The sequence below is a fragment of the Cryptotermes secundus genome, unplaced genomic scaffold (genome assembly GCF_002891405.2).
Source record: "Cryptotermes secundus unplaced genomic scaffold, Csec_1.0 scaffold2763, whole genome shotgun sequence".
Lineage (NCBI taxonomy): Eukaryota > Metazoa > Arthropoda > Insecta > Blattodea > Kalotermitidae > Cryptotermes > Cryptotermes secundus.
Genome location: NW_019727147.1, coordinates 31395 through 38503, shown reverse-complemented (window position 1 = coordinate 38503; position 7109 = coordinate 31395). Strand labels below are relative to the sequence as shown.

At 45.3% G+C, this 7109-nt stretch overlaps 1 non-coding gene across 1 annotated transcript; it reads right to left on the bottom strand.

The window, feature by feature from the left end:
* Nucleotides 1–1389: 1389 nt before the first annotated feature.
* On the bottom strand, nt 1390–1462 carry Trnar-acg. Its single transcript has one exon. It is a non-coding gene; the product is annotated as a tRNA-Arg (tRNA).
* Nucleotides 1463–7109: the final 5647 nt, after the last annotated feature.

Sequence of the window (7109 nt, the reverse complement as noted above, 5' to 3'; positions counted from 1 at the left end):
ATGTGATTGGACAGAAGGTTACGCGGTTGATTTAAACGTGGAGTAGGAGGGGGAGGTTGTGGCAGTTGTGAAGTGGAAAAGTTCAGAGGCCTGCTCCAAGCGTTTCCGGGACTCATAGGCGGATAGTCGTGGAGGGTTTTAGAGGGAGGATTTTGCGGATGCATAGATTGAAATGAGTTTCGCGCTCTGCCCACATTAGAAGGCTGGCGGTTATTCAACTTCTCAGGCTGAGGTTTATTTCTCATCTCCTTTTCCATGAGGTTCCGAAAATAGGGGCAACCTCTGTACTTGGAGCCGTGATCTCCGATTTTGCACAGAGCGCACGTGGGCACAAAGTTAGGTTCAAAACGTTTTTCACATTGCCACGAGCAATGTTCCTCTGCACAGTGGGCACAAGCCGGAGGGGCCTGACAGTTTGCCGCCACGTGATAGAATTGCTGACACCGTGCGCACTGAGGCGGCACGGCGCGTCCCTTATAAGGCTCCACAGTGATTCTGATGTAACACAGGTGGGACAACTGCGAAATTTTCTGGCTCTGTGGAACGTTATCTAGCTCAATTATGTGCATGGGCAGAGGGGTTTTGTCTCTCCAAGTGGACATTGGGATGACGTTTTGAACTGCCAGCCCAAGGGCCAGTAGCTCATCCTGAATGGCTTTAGGAGGGGTGGTAGGAGGGATGCCTTTGATAACCACCCTGTACGGCTTGGAATCGTTGTGTTTAATCAGGTTAAAGGGAACTTTACTTTCTTTTAAAAAGCTTTGTAAGTTTAGGTAATCTTGGTACGTTGAAGTCTGACATGCTATGCCAGCTTTCATTCTATAGGTTGTGAAGCCTATAGGCTGGAATTTTGAGTGAGCATCCATAACCCTCTTAACGCCTTGTGGGTCCAATCTAATGGCCTTAGACTTCACCATGCTGGCAGCTACGGTTTACTCACCAACACCGATCGTACCAGGGAGGTGATAAACTGACACTAATATTTGGAACGGGGTATAAGCTAAAAGGAACTGAACCAAGGACAGTTGCATCATCCGATGACAGCAGTAACCTCCGACAAGCAGGCGGGCCGAAGCCCACCTGAACTTACTCCTACAAGCTAGCGCTGATTCACCGATGTTGCAACACTGGTTAAGGGTGGAATGTAAGGATTACAAAGGATCCTCAGTGTACGTTGGCACCGTTAGGTTTCAACTGGGGCAGTCGGGAACACAAGCGTAAGCTAGAATCCTCTTCTTTGCTTCTCTTTGTCTGCAACGTATGGGGCTGGTTATTCAGAACCGTAAGCTGTTCGATGTCTTGAAGCTCCCGCGCTGGGCCAAGAGAACAGGCCTGGCTTGGGTATGCAACCTTCCTGCCTGAAGTCTCCCAGACAACTGAAAAAAAAATCGACACTGCCAGGATTCGAACCAAGAATCTTCTAATCCGTAGTCAGACGCGTTATCCGTTGCGCCACAGGGCCAACTACACTCTGTGGGCAGAATTCAGTCCGTACCTCACAGGAAACACATTACGTCTCCGCTACAGAGCCCAACCGGTTACTGCCGTTTAGGGAAACAGTCGCTGTTTAATGTGAGAACCGTACGGAACACACAGATACACTCTGTGGGCAGAATGCAGAGTGTATCTGTGTGTTAAAGCGGGTGGTACATATAGTAACCACTGGGCTTTAAAGGGTTAAGCGCAAAATGTTTGAAGACGAATCAAAGTAAAAATGGAGTATACAATAAAACTGATTCACGTAGTTTCTTTGCTTCGCTTACCATACGGTCTGGAAGAAGGACGCAGTATGTCCAACCGAAGTGTCGGTGAACTGCTACCAAACTACATGGCGCAACATTCCCCCCAAAAGGTACTGTTCATACTCCCGGCGTGACAATATCAGACCTCACATACGGGACACAGACACACTGACACTCAGATGATCTCATATGAATCGTAGGCTTAAAATTTGGGGAATACACAGATAGATGGACAGACACAGAAGGATATACAGAGTCAGACAGCAGGATGATATCATAAGCTTACTTTCATTTTTTCACAATAAGGAAAGTAGGCCAAAGAACTAGGAAATATTTATATGGAACTGTAACAATCTCTGTGCTGCTTCCTGGGGACATGCCCTCTCCAGGGTTACTTACTTACTTGCTCATGGAGTTGAGCCCTTCTTGAGGAGTCGCCAATTCTGCAGCTATTCAAGAATTTCCCAGTATTTTATGGAAACCGAAGGTTCATTACCGTGTTCACAAGAGCCCTCCACTGTTCCCTATCCTGAGCCAGATCTATTCAATCCATAACATCCTATTCTATCTCTCTAAGATCCATTATAATATTGTCCACCCACCTACGCCTTGGTCTTCCCAGTGCTCTCTTTCCTTCTGGCTTTCCCACCAATATCCTATATGCATTTCTCGTCTCCCCCATTCGTGCTACATGCCCTATCCACCTCATCCTCCTTGAATTGATCATTCTAATTATACCTGGATAAGAGTACAAGTTATGAAGCTCCTCATTATGCAGTTTTCTCCAACCTCCTGTCACTTCATCTCTCTAACCCTCTCCAGGGTTAGAACCCAGAAACCTAAACTCACAGTGCAATGACTTCATGCTCATTTCAGACATGAGATATCAGAAATTCTGCACAGTGTGGCAGATTGGCACGTGTCTGCCTGCGTTTATAATATTTCCAAATCATGGAATGCTTTTTGTTTTCCCTGACATGCGAGGAACTACAGTCTTCATTTTAGAATACTAATAATGTAGACAACTGCGCTGTATTCCAAAGGCTGACGTTTGTTTACGTTTCGGTGCCATCTCAACAGGTTCAGCGCCGGCAATCATTCAGCAAAGCCTCTTCGTTCTTCTGCTCCGGATAAGCGAGGAGGCGCACTGGCAACAAAGTCACGTGCTTTACTTCCCGCTATGGTTGCGCCAATCAGTAGCATTCAGTAACAGAATCTGCTTATGTACATAAGTAACGTGTTGAGAAGGTTAATTTTCCCGTCTGCTTAAACGCCACGTCATGAAGGCGTATGTGACAGTGGAGGTATAGCTCCACGCCTTCTTAATCTCAGCAATGGATGAAGGAAAAGCATAAGCTTCATACTCTGGCCGCTTTACCTACAGAGAGGCTCAGTCCCATTGGCCAGGAGGCTGATATGGCACCAAAGTTGCTCCAGACGCTGTTTATAAAAGAAAAATGTCTTGCCCCTGCCGGAAATAGAACCCCGTTTCCTCGGCCATCCAGCCAGTAGTATAACCATTCCATTGGCCGAGATATTTTGCTCCCTGGAATGAATCAATATGACCTCTGTCGAAGTGAATCAGTGTCCTACTTTACCGCCATCAGCTTTGCGCAAGATGGATGTTCCCTGCGGTTCTCCGCCTGACCTCTCAACTCCGACCAACTTGGGACAGACCGGAGCCTAACCAGGGGTGGTCAACATTTTTCAACACCAAAACACATAAAAAAGCCATCGTAGATTTGCTACATAATATTAAAGTACTGCTACACGGTAAAGGGTACCGTGCGCTTACAAGCAGTACCAACACCACAGCAGTTCGCTGGTCTCTTCGAACCCACATTTAGGTACCTCCAGGTAAACCAAACACGTACGGGACCATGGGAAGCCGGACCTGTCGTTTTAAATAGGCCACGATATCTTCCTTTGAAAATTGCTACTCCCTTGGTAATACATCATTCTACATCACCTGCAACCGAAATATCATCATTAAATAACCTGAACTCATTCATCAATCAGCACAGGCCAACAGGTGGTGCAGACAATGACGTGGGAGAACCGGCCGTCACGCTTACGAAGCCCAGCGAGCTTGCTGTTGACGGGCCCAGAGCAGCCCGAGACCCACGGCCGCACGTGCAGCGACCACAAAACTGCCATTCACACCCATCCACAAGGAAACAACGAATCGCTTAACCCACTGGACGTCAACTGAGTTACCGATTTACTTAGCTGGTTCCGTTCCCGACAGGTACATGAGAATTTTGTTCTCCACAGCGTCCAGACGAGAACCAGCGTGAGCATGTGGCTGCAGACTTGAGTCTGTAGACACCTGCTCAAGCTAGTTCCTTGCTCGCTAATTTTTCTACCCTGAAGATGGAGGCTATATATTCCCCCGAAACGTCGGTTCACACAGTATCTACACGGCACCACATCCAAAAAGATGGCATTCTTCTTTTCCTAAACCAGTCGCTTGTGTTATTGCTATCATAAAACCTATCTTGGTTTCGCTACGCAAAAATAAAAGTGAAGTAAAGGTATCCCTGTAACAGGCCGTGGAGGCCCAGAGGGTTGTGAGATGTTGAGGGTCCCACATTTTGTAGACAATCGGCTCATAGATGGCGGCAAGATTGTCAGCCCTACGCGCCGGCCGCCCTTTACCCCCAAGAATATTCCTTGTACTCATTTCTGTTAGAGGGTGAGTCGATCCCAGGGCCATAGTGCGGCTGGAAGGATTAGGTCAATTGAAAAAAATTCAATTACCTCATCGCGACTTGAACCCGCGACCTTCCGGCTTGAAGCATAGTGCCTCAACCAACTACGCTACCGCGTGGTTTCGCTACGTATCTTATGGCTTCTATAATTTCCCCCCCCCGTCCCCCTTTCCTAAAATCCCCACTTACATGTTAGAGCCGCCCAAAATCCCCCCCCATACGTCTGTATGTGTTTTTGACGGTTTCCTCCTCAAAAATTTGTAAGTAAAGTTGTCTGTGCTTAATTAAGCACCACACCATGAGCACGTATGGGGGAGCAGAGCTGTAGTCTCGCCCTTGTTGATCTCGGCACTAGTTGGAGATGAGTAGTCAGCTTCACGTCCCGGCCGCTTTACCTCCTGGGGAAACAGAGCTCTGTACCCATTGGATGAGACGTTGTGAAACAGAATAATGCCTTGTTAGATTTGAGGCTTTCACGGTGGTGACTATGAAGAAAGCAGTCTTCTGGGATTTGGCACCGTGTATATGTGGTGTTAACCGACGTTTCGGAGGAACGTATCGCCTCCATCTTCAGGGTAGAAGAAAAAATATAAGAAATCTGCAAGCGAAGAGACCGTGAGAACCGGTATTACCGAAACGTCGGTTAACACCACATATACACGGTGCCAAATCCCAGAAGACTGCTTTCTTCAGAATAATTCCTTTCCCCTGCCGGCAATTGAACCCCGACCGTCCAGCTCGTAGCCCGTCGCTGTATCGACTGAGCTGTCCATGTATTTTAATTAAACTTTTGAAAAGTTGTCGCTGTGTCAGCAGTTTCGGAAGTGGTTGGATTTGAAACGAATATCACTACGCATTTCTTACCGTCACGTGACCGGTTTCTGGTTATCTTTGAACTTAGGAACCTAACAGCTTTCACCTTTCAAATCCTAGTAATGTACTTATTATCCACACTTAATGGATAGATTGTATAATTATTGGAGTTAAATAAAAAAAAAATCCTAGTAGCTGCTTTAACGTCAACACTCCCTGCGCCCTGCACGTCTGTGTTTGTGCATTTCATATAACTCAGACTCTAATAGATACTCTACAAAAGGCTGCCAGACGTTCTACACCACAGCAAATCACTAAAAAAATTACTAATAATATCCCAGTAGAAATCAAACAGATTCTAAAAGAAAAACGGAAAGCAAGAAATACTTGGCACAGAACACACGCGCCAGCTGACAAAACCAAATACAATCAATTAAGTAATAAGCGCAAAAGCAAATTAAAAGAAATGAGGGAAGCAACATTTGAAGACTATGTAACGAACCTTAGCCGATTTGATCATTCCGTATGGAAACCTATCAAAAATCTAAAGAGACCCAAGGATACCTCACCTCCAGTAAGAGCAACAACACCTGTGATAGGTCCATGGGCAAGAAGCAATAAAGAAAAAGCTGAGCTGTTTGCGGAACACTACTCAAATACTTTCAAACCTCACAACAATGATCCAAACGACCTATCAGAGGAAGAAGAGTCAACGTTTACTGAAGAACATCGGACACTGAAGCTAACTACTCCTAAAGAAATCAACGGAATTGTTAAGTCATTAAGCTTGAGAAAGTCACCAGGTCCAGACCAAATGACTGCAAAAATGCTGAAAGAGTTATCAAAAAAGGGATTTGTGTTGCTGACATACATATTCAATGGCATATTAAGGATGAGCTACTGGCCTACAGCCTTAAAACTCTCTCAGATTATCACAATAATTAAACCGGGGAAGGATCCTTCGGACATAGCTTCGTACCGACCTATAAGCCTAACATCAGTAATATCTAAGGTATTCGAAAAAATCATACTTCGCAGAATTAAGGATGACCTAACAACAAATACATGGATACCTCAACACCAATTCGGCTTTCGACCAGGACACACAACTATACAACAAGTGCATAGAATAATCGACGACATCAATAAATCCTTAGAAGCGGGAAATTACTGTACAGCTGCGTTTCTGGACGTAAGCCAAGCGTTTGATAGAGTCTGGCATGACGGCTTGCTATTTAAAATCAGAAAGACTCTTCGACCCCCATACCCCAAACTCTTCAAATCTTATCTGAACGACCGATATTTCCAAACCAAAGTAGGAAGCGAGACGTCAGAAATTTACCCCATTGAAGCAGGTGTACCTCAAGGTAGCGCGCTGGGGCCAATGCTATATGTACTCTTCACGTCAGACATTTCAACATCAACAAATACCACTATCGGCACGTTCGCAGGCGACACAGCGATCTTATCAAGCAATAAAAGCCTGGAGCTAGCCACAGTACATCTACAACAACATCTCGATACCCTCCAGGATTGGTTCAAGAAATGGAGAATAAAGATAAATGAAAGCAAGTCCGTTCATATTACCTTTACATTAAGGAAAAAGAAACCAAAAGTCGTCCGTATAAATAACACCGTTATTCCTAGCAGAGAAGAAGTTAAATACCTCGGAATGCATCTAGACTGCAAAATGACGTGGAAATGCCACATAACAAAAAAACGTAAACAAATAGATTTACTGACCAAGCAGATGTCCTGGCTTATAGGCAGAAGATCAAAACTATCCCTCGAAAACAAAATCCTTATATACAAAACAGTAATTATTCCAATCTGGACTTACGGC